Source organism: Mixophyes fleayi, chromosome 2 (genome assembly GCF_038048845.1).
Source record: "Mixophyes fleayi isolate aMixFle1 chromosome 2, aMixFle1.hap1, whole genome shotgun sequence".
In the NCBI taxonomy this organism is placed as follows: Eukaryota; Metazoa; Chordata; class Amphibia; order Anura; family Limnodynastidae; genus Mixophyes; species Mixophyes fleayi.
This window is the reverse complement of record NC_134403.1, coordinates 357,841,059-357,857,311: the sequence shown is the minus strand read 5'-3', so window position 1 is coordinate 357,857,311 and position 16,253 is coordinate 357,841,059.

Below are 16,253 nucleotides of genomic sequence, written 5' to 3'. Positions count from 1 at the left end.
AAAGCCAAGGTCTGGTACACAGCTACCGATAAGCACCAGGCAAAAGGTGGTCAGAGGTATAGCCGAGGTCGGGTCCACGGGAATGCTGGATACTGGTCTGAACGAGACTCAATGATCTGGCAATCGTATGCGCGCATTGCCAGATATTTATAGCCGCAAGAATGCGCGCGGCACCTGTGATGACATCACCACCCACTCAGGAAGTCATGCATTCCCTTACAAGACTTATAGCCACTTTCTAGTAAATAGATCCGATATAAATTATTAAGCAAAAAATTAAAACTAAACAACCCATACCCCAAAAACAGACAATGCCACCCAAAAAATCTCAACAAAAAATCAAACAAAAAAAAACCCCACATACAATAAAACAACAGACCTGTAGGTTGCTCACTACTTCAGGCCACTTTAGCAAAATGCAAAATGCAAAGTTATGGAATGTCATAAAACAAACTCTCCAATGTATTTACGTTCTCATATGTTATTAATGTCTCCTATGCGTGAGTGAATGTTAGATATGTACCTGAGATTGACAAGATGATAAAATACTACGTAGAGAACATTGTGTTACTCTTCAGCGTTTAGCAAATTTTCTGCAAACATATTAAAGGGAATTTGTGGAAGTACAAACGCGCAACTTGATGTGTTGTGAGGTCATGATATTTCGTGGATTCGTGCAACGTCAGCAGAGGGAGCAACATTTTTCATCTCCTACACCTACTTGCAAAAAACAGATTTTGCTTTGGTTTTCCGTCGCATTCCAAAGAAAGAGATGTGATTGTGCAGCTATAAATGTGCTATGCATACAATTAGGAGCTTATAATTATTATTTATTATTATCTTTAATTTATAAGGCGCTACAAAGGGTCCGCAGCGCCGTACATGACATATACAGAAAACAGTGACCCATGACACAACATGATACAGTAAGAACAAAAAAATTAACAAAAAACACAAAAACACAAACAAAAACGCATAACACACAGGTAACATGGTAATGCAAATCAAATTATATCTGAGACATTGTGTGAAAGTGATGGTAGAAATCAGTGAGAAGTAGGCCGAAGCTTAAGAAAACAGGGCTAGGGAAGCAGGCCAAGAGGTACAGAGGGTGATGGAATAGTAAAAGGAGCATACAAGGAAAGAGGGCCCTGCTCATGAGAGCCTCTTTAACTCTGTGCAGCTGTTTGCCAATTATCTCCCCTTCCCTGATTATGACCACAGCATATTAATTCAATTGCTGCAAACATTTATCTGATGAAACGCGTTGGTAATTATCTAAAATTATATTGGGCACACATTAGGGAGAGCCTCCAAAACTAAAAAAGCCCCAAACTTCTTCATCCAAGAACTGCACATCTGCTTACAAATGGGGCCACTGGATCACGGGAAAGGGGCACGATCTCCCCCCTGGCAGAACCAATTGAGTCTCTTTGCAGTTTTCAGTTATTCAAGATGGGAACGTTGGTGCCTTCTAGAAGGTGGTGCCATTCTTTTAGGGCCAGTAGAATGGCAAGTAATTCTTTGTCCCTTATGGAATAATTTTGGTCAGTAGGAGTTAGCTTTTAAATTAAAAAGCACAAGGATGCAGTAGGTTTTTAATTCTTTGTCTCACTTGCAGAACTGAGCCTACCACGGTATCGGAGACATCGACCTAGAGGATAAATGCTTTGGCAGGATCAGGATGGGCCAAATTGGGATCAGTGTTAAAGGATCTTTTTAGTTTGTCAAAGGCCTCTTAAGCAAAAGGTATTCCCATAGAAGCATGATCAAACAGTGACTTGCTAATACAAATGAGCAGGAATGAAAATAATGTTCCTGGAATAAAATTCATAAAATATAAGGTTACAGGCCACAGGTCACATTACTAAATACATTTTAGAGAGCAATGAATATATATGGTTCTCCCTTGACCGAGAGATGCTTTCTTGACAATTTATTGAATGGTAAACGCAAGCAAGAATTCTGCCACGTTCAATAATGATCTGGCCACTAGGGAGCGCTGTTAATGGGTTATACCAGCTGTTCCCAAAGTGTGCACCGCGGCTCCCTGAGGTGCTGCGGCGCTATCACAGGGGTGCCGCAATCGCCCTAAGGAAAAAACAAAACAAAAAAACTTACCAATCCAGCGCCGGATCCTCCTCACTGTTCTCACTGACTGCCGGGCGTGACGTCATTACGTCCGACAGTGTCAGTGAGGAGCAGCAGCAGAGAGGACATCAGGAAAGAAGACAGCAGAACATGAGGAAGAAGGTAAGTAAAGGAACGGAGAGTGAAGGGGGGCACAGAGAGAGAGAGACGCTGAAGGAGGGGAGGGGAACACAGAGAGAGAGACGCTGCAAGAGGAGAGGGAGACACAGAGAGAGATGCTGTAGGAGGGGAGGGGGACACAGAGTGAGCTGGCAAAGAGGGGGACACAGAGTGAGCTGGCAAAGAGGGATAACACAGAGTGAGCCGGCAAAGATGGGGGGACACAGATTGAGCTGGCAAAAAGGGGGGACACAGAGTGAGCTGGCAAAGAGGGGGGACACAGAGTGAGTTGGCAAAGAGGGGGCCACAGAGTGAGCTGGCAAAGAGGGGGCCACAGAGTGAGCTGGCAAAGAGGGAGCCACAGAGTGAGCTGGCAAAGAGGGGGACACAGTGTGAGATGGCAAAGAGGGGGATACAGTGTGATCTGGCAAAGAGGGGGATACAGTGTGATCTGGCAAAGAGGGGGACACAGTATGTGAGATGGCAAAGAGGGGGCCACAGAGTGAGATGGCAAAGAGGGGGCCACAGAGTGAGCTGGCAAAGAGGGGGCCACAGAGTGAGCTGGCAAAGAGGGGGACACAGAGTGAGCTGGCAAAGAGGGGGACACAGTGTGAGATGGCGAAGAGGGGGACACAGTGTGAGATGGCAAAGAGGGGGATACAGTGTGAGATGGCGAAGAGGGGGACACAGTGTGAGATGGCAAAGAGGGGGACACAGTGTGAGATGGCAAAGAGGGGGACACAGGGTGTGAGATGGCGAAGAGGGGGACACAGTATGTGAGATGGCGAAGAGGGGGACACAGTATGTGAGATGGCGAAGAGGGGGACACAGTATGTGAGATGGCGAAGAGGGAGACACAGTATGTGAGATGGCGAAGAGGGGGACACAGAGTGTGAGATGGCGAAGAGGGGGACACAGAGTGTGAGATGGCGAAGAGGGGGACACAGTGTGAGATGGCGAAGAGGGGGACACAGTAAGTGAGATGGCAAAGAGGGGGACAGAGAGTGTGAGATGGCGAAGGGGATACAGAGTGATATATGTGAAAGGGAACAATGTGATGGTGAAGGGTTCTAAATACATCTTCCGTCATTTTGATCCAATTACTTAAAAAATGGGACTACCAGGTAATTATTTTGACTTAGCGGTGCCTTGGAAAAATTATGGTGACCCTAAGGGTGCCTCGAACTGAGAAAGTTTGGGAACCACGGGTTATACAGCTGATTTTAAAATGTTGGGAAGCTCCCAACTGTATTCATGGAAGAAAATGCAATGGTGGGGTGTGTAAATTGGTGCATAATCAATATTTGTTTGCTTTCTTTAGCTATAAGAATATATAAAGAAAAGCATCCAAACAATATACATCCAGGGTGGAAAATATTATTGAATTTGAGCCTTTTAAGTCACAGTCACATCACAATATTTTTAATGCGCTTTATTTAATGCATGGAAACTGCATTAAGAGTAGAACACACTAATAGAAAAATACCATAACATTAAAATAATCCTGAATTATTAATATGGTGTATATTTTCCATTTAAAGGTCCATAAATGATTGAGAGTTAGACAAAGTGCTAGTATGGCACTAACGGTTAATATTTCCGACCTGTTGCTGCCAGCACCTGGGAGGTGTCCGGCTTTGATGTGCTCACAATATTATTTATATTGGTTCCTTTCTCTATGCGGCTCTCCAGCAGGCATCAGGAACCCATAAAGAAGTGGAAGTTGCTCAATCAATTTATAGGCTACAGCAGGTGCTTGAAAGGGTGGGGTTATCCTGAAAGGAACAAACACACAGAGAGATCCCCCAGCACACTGCTATAGCCAAAATCAGGAACCTGTCTAACAGATCACTAAGCTGATATTGGATCGCGAAAACTAAGGAACTAAATTGGACAATTTTTGAGAAAAAGAGAAACCCAACACAAAAGCTGAACTTTTCAAAGCCTTCCGAAAAGTTGATCCTGCTAACAAAGAATATATTCTGCATAACGACCTGTATAAAATCCTCACCACTGTATGTACTGCAAATTCCTTTATACAAATATCTAATTATTGAATATATTGGAGACGAGTGGTTCGGATTCGCAGAAATGTGACATCTCCGAATTTTGGGGTACCATGTTGAACTGACCAGTGACTCTGATTTTTGCGCCTGATTCAGATCTGAACACGAAGCAAAATGCAGTTTCCAGGAAAATGTCGGATATCGACAGTTTTGGATCAATATCGTTTATATTTATCCCTCCCTCCTGTTCACATCTGCCATCTTAGAAGTGATACTGTGTACAATTCTAGAGGCCATATCATCAAAAAGACAAAACAAATTTCAAATTATTCGGTGAAGGGCTTCTAAAATGGTGCATGCGCTATATAACAAAAATTATCAGGAGAGACTACATGCTAAATATTGTACTGCTTAGAGGACAGAAGGGAGTGATAGAAACATAAAGATATTGAAGATATTAATAGTTCAGGATGTCTGTATTCGTTACAATAAGAGAATCTCTAGATAAAGGAGACACATTTGTAGGGAAGAAGGCTGAAAGGTAATATAAGGAGGAACTTTTTTTTACCAAAAGAGTAATGGTTTCTTGTAATAATATTTCATCATTTGTGATAAGGAGCCATATACCACTCCCCAGTCGGTACCACCCCATTTGTGTCTCCCTCTTTCCTTTAGGTTGTAAGCTCTCAGGAGCAGGGCCCTCTTTCCTTGTGTTCTCCTAATATTCCATCACCCTCTGTACCTGTTGGCCTGCTTCCCTAGCCCTGTTTTCCTAAGTTTAGGCCAACTTCACGCTGATTTCTACCATCACTCTCACTCACTGTCCCTCATATAATTTGATCTACATTACCGTGTTACCTGTATTTTTATTCATTCCTCATGTGTGTTCTGTGTATTTTGTTCTTCATGCTATGTGTTATGGATCGCTGCTTTCTGGTATATGTCATGTACGGAGGACCCTTTGTGGCGCCTTATAAATAAAAGATAATAATAATAATATTAGTAGAGTGAAACTTGGGAATCAATGAGTTATCAATCAGATAATATTAAATTCTGGAAAAGGTGTGGTAAACATGAGACTGGAATGTGTACGTTTTGCTAATGGGATTGCAGAGCCACCAAGTATCAGTGAGGGTATACCTATTTTTCAAAAGATGTATGTGTTTCAATTGGGAACCGGTGACATGGGACGACAGGTACGATTTGTCTATGTTGGGGTTATCACAAGTATTGAAATTGCAAATAAATTGGGAGTGTCTCGTTGAAGTAGAAGTTAGGAAGTTTAGAAATAAAAATTTAAATTTGGGGAGCTCGGGGCACATACACCAATCAGCCACAACAGTAAGATCACCTGCCTAATATTGTGCAGATTACCCTTGTGACGCCAAAGAAGCTTTGACCCATCAAGGCATGGACTCCACAAGACCTCTGAAGGTGCCCTGTGGTATCTGGCACCAAAGATCTTAGCAGCAAATCCTTTAAGTCCTGTAAGTCGAGAGGTGGGGCCTCCATGGCTCTGAATTGTTTTTTCAGCAGATGCTCATTCGGATTGAGATCTGGGGAATTTGGAATCCAAATCAACGACTTGAACTCTTTGTCATGTTCTTCAAACCATTCCTGAACAATTCTTGTAGTGTAGCAGAGCGCATTATCCTGCTGGAAGAGACCGCTGCATCAGGGAATACCATTGCCATAAAGGGGTGTACTTGGTCTGCAACAATATTTTGGTAGATGGTACGTGTGAAAGTAACATCCACATAAATGCCAGGACCCAAGGTTGCCCAGCAGATCATTGCCCAGAGCATCACACTGCTTTCGCCAGCTTGCCTTCCTCCCATAATGCATCCTGGTGCCATCGCTATCCCAGTTAATGATGCACACACACTCGGCTGTCCATATAATGTGTAAGAAAACGTGATTCATCAGACCAGGCCACCTTCTTCCATAGCTCCATTTTGATCCAGTTCTGGCGCTTATGTGCCCATTGTAGGCGCTTTCAGTAGTGGACAGGGGTCTGCATGGGCACTCTGATCGGTCTGTGGCTACGCAGCCCCCTACACAGCAAGCTGTGATGCACTTTGTGTTGTGACACATTTCTATCATAGCCAGCATTAACTTCTTCAGCAATTTGTCCTACAGTAGCTCTTCTGTGGCATTGGACCAGATGGGCTAGCCTTCATTCCCCACGTGCATCAATGGGCTTTGGGCACCCATGACCCTGTCTCCGGTCCACCGGTTGTTATTCCTTGGGCCACTTTTGATTGGTACTAACCACTGCATACCAAAAACACCCCACAAGACCTGTTGTTTTATAGATGCTCTTACAAAGACGTCTAGCCAACACAATTTGGCCCTGCTCAACATCACTCAGATCCTTTTCCTGCTTTCAACACATCAACTTCAAGAACTGACTGTTCACTTGCTGTCTAATATATTCCACCCTTGACAGATAACAAGAATATCAATGTTATTCACTTCATTTGTCAGTAGCGTTAATGTTGTAGCTGATTGGTGTACATTCAAAAAGGTAAACTTCTCAGTATTAATCATAACATCTGAAAGAAGAAATCTACCGCCAGGATCTACAAGTCGGTTGGTAATATCATACTGCAGGTGCCACACCTCACTTATTTTGCATGTAAGGGGCCAAAATACATTCCTTGATCCAGGAATCCTGTAGGGTAGCCTCCTGTGAAGCAGACCAATGGGTTTCCTGGTTAAACGCTACAGCAGGCTTAAGAGTCTTAAGATGAGTAGAGATTTTCCTATGTTTCATGGTGCTGTGTAGTCCCCCTATGTTCCAGGAAACTATGTGGAGAGTAGGAAGAGTGGGTATATAGTGTGTGGGATACAGTGGGGTGTGGGGTCATCCGATACCTGAAGATGGTGCTGACCATGGGGAGCTACATGTAGATGAGAAGCAGTATGCCCATGGTCACTTTCAGATGAACAGATGTGAAGCAGTGCAATACATGGCCACACCTGGAACGCTGCAAAAAGAGAGCACCCAGAAACATTTGTGAAGTCAGAACAATGTTACTTCAAACTAGAGATGCTCACTGACCTCCGTGTTTTGGTTTTAGATCTGGATTACCTTCGGGTTTTGGTTTAGCCAAAACCGCCCTTGCGTGTTTTGGTTTTGGATCTGTATTTTTTTAGAAAAATTGCTAAAATATGCTAAAATCACATTTTGCTCTTTTTTTGATCCTACATTATTATTAACCTCACTAACACTAATTTCAAGTCATTTTGCAGTCAATTTTGACCATCTCACAGGTCACAATATTATTTCCATACACTTTCACACAAAGATTGCACAATGACATGCAGGAGATGCTGTTTGTGTCCCAAAAAATTGTGTAGGCACAGTTAGCTTGAGTCAAGTGATTGCCTTAATTATACTTTTTGAGAAGCAGCTAGAGAAATTGAAGGATGAAATAAAACTAAGCAAATCCTCTAACTATATTGTAATTGTAGATTTAGGACTTACCGTAATTCGCTTTGCCAGGATCCAAGAGCTATCAACATCTTGTAATGACGTCTCCTTCTTCAGTTTCTCTGGCAACTGCTTCTCGGAAAAAACTTAGCTTTCCCAAGACATCCAGTGGAGATGAAGATGAGTCAGCACAACATTTTGACATTTGCTCTGCTGTAAAAGAATTGCCCAAAACTCGTGACAGCTCTGCCACAAAATGAACTACAAATTCCATGAGGAAGGCCATTATCGGCAATTACATCAAAGTACACAGACTTCTGTGATGGTGGATTCCAGTGGGGATGAATTAATATTGTTTGAGGAAGATGTACACAATGATGAGGGTGAATATGATGACAGTGTAGATTGCAGGTGCTGAAATCTAGCTAAGAGAAGGGAGCTACCTGATGCTTGTATGCCTGGTAATATTTTGGGTAGAATGGTATCTTAGCAATTTTATGTTTTTCTACAGTAAACTTTCACCTTTTTTAGAGAGGTTATTTTTCTTTAAAAAGGTACAAGCTTTTTATTTACATTTTTGCTTCCCTGACTTAAAACCACTATGCACTTGAACATAGGCTTTAGCACATGAGGTAGAGGGATTAGTATCATCGTGACTGAGACTGGAGAGTGACAACAACGTCACCCCTCCTGCTTCTGTATGAGCTATGGCACAGTATAATGTCACTGGAGACTTTTAAGAACACTGACAGCCCTATTATTACAATTTCTGTTTCAGCACTGAATCCTGCCACCCTGCCACCTTATATTAGACCCGACACTTAGTAGTGCAATTTAAGAAAAAAAAGCCTGCAAGGACTTGTATATTAGTATTTCAGCAATGACCAAATTACCAAGGCAGCTCTTCTATTTGGGTGTATATTAGACCCTACACTTAGTAGTGCAAATTCAGAAAAAAAGCCTGCAAGGACTTATATATTTGTATTTGTAATTAAGCAATGACAAATTCAGCAATGGACCTCTTGTCTTTGGGTGTATATAACACCCTACATTTTTTGTACACTACACCTACTCTCTTTCTCAATCTATCCTACCCCTTCTGTATTTCTACATTCCAAAACTTGCAAGATTCGACGATGTCACAATGATGTTTGCCTCGATTTGGATTCCGAATTGGCGCGAAAGTACCGAGCACTCGGATCCCCTTAGTTCGGGTGGGCTCGGTTTTCGGGAAGCTGAGTCCGCCCATCTCTACTTCAAACATACATTTTCAAATTTTCCTACAGAAATTGTAGAAGGGAAGGCAAGGTGTAAGAAGCTGTAATATAGCACCCATGAAATTGGTGGCCTAATGTATCAGTCATCTGTGATTAAATGGTGAACAAAATCCCTAGTTTTGCCCACCTCCTCAAAGACAGAGGTGCGGCCCACATTAATGATTTTAAGGCTTCAGTGAATTCTATGTAACTACCTCGAATCATTTTAGCAAAATGTAATGTTACGGAATGTCATAAAACATACTCTCCAATGTATTTACGTTTTTACATGTTTACAATGTCTCCTGTGGTTGAGTAACTTTATGGATCTCCTACACCTACTTGCGAAAAACAGATTTCGTTTTGGTTTTTGGTAGTTCCAAAAAAAGAGATATGATTGTGCAGCTATATATGTACTAATAAGACAATTAGGAGCTTATAATTGTTCCTTTACATCTGTGTAGCTGTTTGCCAATTATCTTCCCTTCCATGTTTATGACCACAGCACTGTAATTAAATTACTGCAAATTCTTAAGGAAATCAGTTTATCTGATGAAATGCGTTGGTACAGATCTAAAAATATATTGGGCACACATTAGGGAGATCCTTAAAAACTTAAAGGCCTCTGAATTTCATCCAATAACTGCACAACTACTTGCAAGCAGAACCACAGGGGCACGGCTGTTTTGTTTGTACTTCTTTTGGATTAAAGAACACTGGAGCAAGGGTAAAACTATAAGAAAAAATAAAAACACCTTTATAAGGCGCACAAATAAATACAAATATAAAATATGAGGATAAATGCTATGAATTAGTTAAGCTGCTGCAAAAGAGGAGACTACAAACCTCGTCCAAATGAAACAAAAGCAAAACCAAATGATTGCAGCGCTGAGATGTAACCCTCTGTCCCAAAGGTATGCTCAAAATATAACTTCTCTCAGACAGCAATGAATAAAAGATTATTCATATTTACTCAAGAAATGTAGTGAATGCAATCACCACATTTAGCACAATTCATTTTAAAACCAAAAAAATTCTCATAAAATAAAAAACCCTATAGGAACGAACCAGCATATAGTAATATTGAATAATGGGGCTTCCTATGCAGAATATCTAAAAAATAAAGTGCACAATATGGTATAATAAATTCAATTACTCCGTGGGCCCATAGTAATGAGATGATCTCAATTAAAAATAGTAAAGAAAATATGTGTGTATATATATATATATATATATAGATTAATATGTAGTGCTTGTTCTAAGCAACATGAATCAAAAGCTAGCAGTTCCAATCAATCTCCCAGTTCAAGATCAGTATCTAGAGTTAACAAAAAAAGTTTCTAGCACGGACAGCCGAACTCCATTTGGTAATATTATAGATTAGTATAGTTGCTGGGTATAAATCAATACATCTAAAGAACCAGCTTGAGAACTTTATCTGGGAAGGTATATAAATATATAGCAACAGAGAGAGTACTCAGCATCTGCTCTAGATACAGTTAAGTTACCAGCTTATCAATTATATTGAATGTCAGCTGGGGTATTAAGAATAGCCAGCCCACAACGCTCACCTGCCAGGCCGGCAGCTTTACTTAGACCCCGCTGGTGCTGTTTTGAAGTGAGTACAATGCTGTGTCCAGATTTGTTGGCAGTCTCCCAAGTTCCTTAGCAAGTATATGTGCTCCACTGGAACGATTCGGATAGGTAGAGATTGGTGCTGGAATGGTACAGCTTTTAGGCTGCTAGAAGATCAAGTTCCTAGCACAGTGGAAAACACACAACGGAGGATAATCAGCCACAGAGAAAGTCTGTGTTGTAATTTATAAAAAATCCTATTGACATGAACTGGATTCAAAGGGTTCACTGAAACAAAGAGAGTAGTCAGACGCGTTTCTTTACTACACAGTAACTTCTTCAGAGGGAAAATCAGGCTGACTCCAGTGCTCACTGGGTCTTATTTGTACTACAGAATCATTATCCATTCATTAATCAGCTGTGGTAAAGCTCATGAGGTTCTTGCAATTTGTGGTATGGTCTATAAAGCAGACAACTACGGAATTAGAAACCCTAAATGGCAAACATAGTAATAGATACGAAAAATCAATAACAGACAATTATTAAAACCCCCAAAAAACAATAATAAAAAGAAAAAGGGGAAAAAAAAGAAAACATATATATTGTTTTAGATAGGGAAAACTCCCACAGGTTGCACAAAACGTGCACACAACATATATAGCATGAACAATGAATGAGATACATAAATATATATTTATACTGTTGGAATAAATGACCAAATTCATAATATATAAAAGATTAGAAATATAATTATAAATTTTAGTTGTAATCTCGAGCTGAAGCAACTACATACTGTAAATTAATCAAATCATCTATCTCCCCCTCTTTCTGTGATCTTAACATGTTTTACCCCAATTACAGACAAACAGGTAGGGTCTCCATTATCTCTGCATAGTGTCTGAAAACACTATGGAGCTTGGATCTATTGAGGATGTTCCTCCTATGTTCTGCGATTCTCCTCTTTACAGGTCTAGTGGTTCTTCCAATGTACTCCAGCGAACAGCTACATTGTAGTAGGTAGATGACAAAAGCTGTATTACAATTAATGAATCCTGTTGCTTTAAACTTCCTTCCTTTGTTAGTAGAGAAACAATCTTTAGCCCCGTGTTTGATGTGTCTACAGGTGATGCAGTGGGATCTGGCACACTTAAAGGTGACGAGAGTAGATGTAGCTAACCATTTTAATGTTGGTTCTGTATACATAGAATCGGTATCTCTTTTTTTTCTGTGTCTTCAAAAAACTAGGGGCTAAGATATTTTTCAAGTTGCTATTCTTCTTTAAAATGATTGAAGGTTTTTCAAGGAGGACAGTTTCTAAAACTGGATCCTGCTTTAGAAAGGGATAGTTATCTTTTTGATCTTATATGAAACACTATTAAATTTAGAAATAAAAGCTAAATTTATAAATTGTGCATTTGTGCAATGACCACCACCTTTGGATTTGTCTTTATTTGTAGTGTGTTCTGATCCATAAGGTTTAGCTCACTATAGGCTCTAAAAAGAACTTCATCTGGATAAACCCTTTCTTGAAACATGATGATCATCTTCTTCACTTGATGGTCCAACTTATCTGGCATGAAACAATTCCGTTTCAGGCACATAAGTTGGCCCTTCGTTATATGTTTTTCTTCCATGCCCTATATTGGGGGCACTATCATAATGTAAGAAATTATTCGTATCCACTTTCTTCTTGTAAGTAAAAAGTCTCAATCTTAGTATCTTTATCAATTAAGGTCAGATCCAGAAAATTTATGGAGGTCTTATTAAAAGTGTGAGTGAATTTTAAATTATACAAATTATTGTTAAGTTGAGTAATGCAATCCAAAACTGACTGTTCATCTCCCCTCCAAATGCAAAATAGATCGTCAGTATAACGCTCATAGAGAACCAGGTTCGCCCCGAGTCCGCCACAAGATGCACTCCTCCTCAAATGCACCCATATATAGTTAGCATAATTCGAGGCAAACCTGGTCCCCGTGGCCATCCCCATAACTTGTAGGTAATGAGTGTCTGCATTAAGAAAGTGATTGTGTGTTAAAATAAAAGTGATAGATTCAAGAATAATTTTCTAGGCAAAATTATGTGCTATCTTTATTCAGCAACTACAGAACTACTACAGTCTATTAAAATCACACCCTATTTCCCAGATTTGTTGTCTGCTTGATGACTCGGTTCAGGTCTTAAATCTTCCCGAATCCTTCTAACTTCACTTCCTCCTTCTGTCTGGTCAGTATAAGATCTTGGTGCTACTTGTGCCTTTCTGCATCCAAATGTTTTTATCCTAGTCTCTGAGATGGACTTGGTCTCCTGGTCTAAGATCAGACAGACTCTTTGTCCTTCTATCATGGAACATCTTCTGTTTCACCTGTTGTCTTTCCTTGCTGAGTGTGACTAATATTGAATCATGCATTTTAAGCAGATCTTCATGCATTGGACGATTTTCTCTAATCCTCCCTCCCATTAACATTTGAGCTGGAGAAAGTCAATTCTGCAAAGGTGCACTCCGATAAAGAGACTTTTGTAGAAATTGTCTTTACCATCATCTACTTCTTCAAAAAGTTCTTTACAGTTTTTACTGAACTTTTTGCCATCCATTGGATCTGGGATAATTGCGACTTGATGTATTGTGAACAAACTCCCAATTCAACCCTGGAAAACTGAGGATCATTGTCTGTGAACACCTTCATGGGATCACAGATCTATTAGTTATCATTTTTAATGTCTTCACCTCAGGGTAATTAGAAAAATAAACTAATTCATGTAATTAACAATAATTAATTAATGTAATGACAATGTACGCCTTTCCGGTACAGTCAAATAAATCTCTTCCTACCTTCTGGTATGGTCTCTCTGGCGCTGTATGAGGACTCAGTAGCTCGACTTATTGGTTTGGCCTATATGTAAGACACAATATGCAAGTAGCGGGTGTTTGCATTATGTCTTGGTTCATTCTTAGCCAGTACATCACTTCTCTTGCTCTTCTCTTACATTTCTCTTCGCCTAATGCTCCTCGTGCATCTTGCACTACATGCTTTTTCTGAGTCGTCCAGGTATGACAAATCTATTTCCTTTGTAAACAATGTCATTGACTACAGCAAGGTCACTTCAGTACATCCAATAATCATGAATAGACAGTGGACAAGCATTATTCTCTGCTGGCCATTCTTTCAGAATGGCTTCTTATAGCATTGTGATTGTTTCTTCTGACTCAGTTTCCCTTCTAATCTGTTCCTGTCTTGCAAGGGACACTGGAAGAGAAGTTACAATCATGTTAACCAATATTTCAATCTCCTTGTCCATCTGACTTATAGGACTTTCACTTCTGTCCACAGCGTGTCAGCAATGTACATATATTTACCAGGACAGTACAGCAACAGAACATCGCAATTTCGCAATCTTTAGCATTCATAGAATTCTCATGGGACAGTCCAGTAAAGATGTGGCCATGATAGCTAACAATGGCTTGTGATCAGCTTCTACTGTAAACACATGATCATAGACATACTGCTGAAATCCTTCACATGCATAAGTGATTTCAAGTAACTCTTTCTCTGTTTGGGCATACCTTGTTTCAGCACTTGTCAATGCTCTGGATGCATATGTAACAGGCTGCCAAGTCTCATCACATTCTGCAGCAACACTGAACCTAGTCCAAACTGTGACGTATCTGCCCATATCTTTAGTCTTTTTGCAGGATCAAAGAATCTTATTACCAGTCGCTCTGCAATAGCTTGTGTTAGTTTCTGCCAACTCTCTTCTTGTCCATGTGCCCATATCCACTCATTATCTTTGTCTAACAACCGTCTCAGTTGAGCTGACTGTTCTGAGAGTTGAGAGATAAACTTTCCTAAATAAGTGACCATCCCTATCATCATCATCATCACCATTTATTAATATAGAGCCACTGATTCCGCAGCGCTGTACAGAGAACTCATTCACATCAGTCCCTGTCCCATTGGAGCTTATAGTCTAAATTCCCTAACACACACATAGACAGACAGACAGACTAGGGTCAATTTAATAGCAGCCAATTAACCTACTAGCATGTTTTTGGAGTGTGGGAGGAAACCAGAGCACCCGGAGGAAACCCACGCAAACACAGGAAGAACATACAAACTCCACACAGATAAGGCTATGGTCGGGAATTGAACTCATGACCACAGTGCTGTGAGGCAGAAGTGCTAACCACTGAGCCACCCTAGGATTCTAGTGACGTCATCTTTGTCGTTGGGATGTTCTATATTCACAATGGCCGGATATTTTCCTTGGGTCAGGTTTCACATCTTGATCTGAGATATCATCACAATTAAAAGTGTTTTCACTGCAAACTCACATTTGTTTTCACTGAGCTTTAAATTCACTTCCCTAGTTCCATCACGTGTTTCACTCTGGAGTCATGTCGTTCGTAGAACCCCAAATGATGATATCATCCATCATTATTTCAACACCTGGAATATGTTGAAAAATCAGGTGTATTCTTTTGTGGAGGAGCAGACAAATTTCCACATGGTAACCTAAGGAATCTGTATCAACCTTCTGGCATATTAAATGCACACAGCTTTGAAATCGCTTCATCTACCTTCATTTGCCAGAACCCTGATGATTTGTTTAATTTAGCTCCAGCAAACTGTGACATGATTTCATCTCTGGTTGGTAATTTGAAATGCCCTCTTTCAATGGCTTTGTTTAAGTGATCCAGACATATTCTAAGCTGTCCATTTTTCATTTCCACTATTACTAATGATCTCACCCAATCTGTAGGCTCGTCAATTTTCTCTACCATGCGGTTTGGTTCATATTTTTTTAGTTTTTCTTTCATTGCAAATGGCCCTTTTCTACAAGGGTGTATTACAGGAGGAACCTGTTCATCTGTATTCATCTCATGCCCACCAGGCAAACATCATAAACCTTCAATTATGTCACTGTACACAGTAAACCAAGACTTGAACTCGTCGTCAACTTGTGATGTCATCATAAAGACTTTCCTTGTTAAGTTAAGTTTCTCGCAGGAACTTAAACCTAGAATCGGCTGCACATTCTTTTCCACCATCAGTAAAGATGCCTTGAACCATTTACTTTTATACTTCAGAGTGACTGTGCAGATACCTGTTACTGGAATGTTCTCTGCAGTATAACCTGTCACTTTCAAATTGGCTGTATGAATCTTAGGTTTTACTCTCAAAGTGTTACACTCATGCATAGATAAAATTCACCTGCGCACCTCCATCAAGCTTTAACGGAATAACAGTCACAGTTGAATGTACAATCCATTCCTTCTTATCTGCTGAGCAAAGGTCAATAGAATCTACAAAAAACGCTTCAATATTATCTCGTTTCACACAATGCATCTTGTTTGTATTTTTTTTGTTTGACAGCATTTAGCAAAGTGATTATTTCTACCACATGTCATGCAAAATTTGCCATAAGCTGTGATTATTTAAACTGCTTCCACATCTGCTACACATTTTTCTATTAAGCTGCATTTTATATTGTTTCACTTTCGCAAATGGCGGTTTGTTTGGTTGTTTTGTTCGCCACATGTACTTCACCATCATTTTTTGTATTCTTTTCTTTGCCTGAAATCTATTTGATTGTGCAGCTCTACACATATTCACTGCCTTGTCTAATGTTTATTCTTGCTCTCTTAGGCTAGGTACATACTATAGGAAAAACAGACGATTAGCGATTTACAAGCGACAGGAAAAAAAAAATTCCGATCAGCATGCCGAT